The sequence below is a fragment of the Cebus imitator genome, unplaced genomic scaffold (assembly GCF_001604975.1).
Source record: "Cebus imitator isolate Cc_AM_T3 unplaced genomic scaffold, Cebus_imitator-1.0 Scaffold141, whole genome shotgun sequence".
Classification (NCBI taxonomy): Eukaryota; Metazoa; Chordata; class Mammalia; order Primates; family Cebidae; genus Cebus; species Cebus imitator.
In genome coordinates, this window is record NW_016107456.1 from 3,357,344 (window position 1) to 3,358,403 (window position 1,060).

Consider the following 1,060-nt stretch of genomic DNA (forward strand, 5'->3'; position numbering starts at 1 on the left):
TCACACTCTCACCCTCTTTTTTCCCTCCCACCATAGGATGACACAGCAAGAAGGGCCTCATCAGATGCCGGCCCCTTGATCTTGGACTTCCCAGCCTCCAGAACCATGAGCCAATAAACTTCTGCTCACTATAAATTACCCAGTCTGTGACATTGTGTTATAGCGGCAGGAACTAAGATATCACCTTATTCAAATGCATTATCACACCACATCTAAACTTCTGTCATAATTTCTGAGCTATATACACTGCCATGAAGCTTTATCTCAAAATCATCTTCCTCTTAGCTGCTCAAATATCAATATTAGTTTCACCATTAAAACTAACTGTAGTGCTCACTTTGGCAACACATATACTAAAATTGGAACGATACAGAGAAGATTAGCATGGCCCCTACACAATGATGACATGCAAATTCATGAAGCATTCCATACTTTTTATAAAAAATTATATATTGTTTTAAAAAGCTAACTGTAAAAGGACCTCTACTATAGCCAATGTGATAGAACAAGAAAAATAATAAGGGATAAAATGGTTGGAAAGAAGAAGTATGTTTATCATTATTAGCAGACAATATAATTATATATGAGAACACCAAAGAAAGTCACAGAAAAGCTATTCAAACTAATCAGAGAGGCCAGTAAAATGATCTAATACAAAGTATATTTGCAGCTGGACTCAGTGGTTCATGCCTATAATCCCAATACTTTGGAAGGCTGAAGCAGGAGGATTGCTTGAACCCAGGAGTTTGACGCCAGATTGGGCAACATAGCGAGACCCCATCTCTACACAAAAAAAAGTTTTTTATTTTTTTTTTTTTAATTAGCCAGGCAGATTTGAGGATCCCTTGAGCTCAGGAGGTTGAGGCTGCAGTGAACCATGCTCCCACCACTGTACTCCAGCCTGGGCAACAGAGTGAGACCATCTCAAAAAACAAAAAGTATATTTGTATGAAGCAACAGTTTTCCTATCTATAACAATAGCCAATTAGAAATATCACAGAAGAATCCGGTTCAGGATATCCATCTAGCTGCCTTACTGACATCTCCATGAGAATGTACT

At 38.2% G+C, this 1,060-nt stretch overlaps 1 non-coding gene across 1 annotated transcript; it reads left to right on the top strand.

The window, feature by feature from the left end:
- Window positions 1–329: 329 nt before the first annotated feature.
- On the top strand, window positions 330–436 carry LOC119473245. The gene has a single exon (XR_005202443.1). It is a non-coding gene; the product is annotated as a U6 spliceosomal RNA (small nuclear RNA).
- The last annotated feature ends 624 nt before the right edge of the window (window positions 437–1,060 follow it).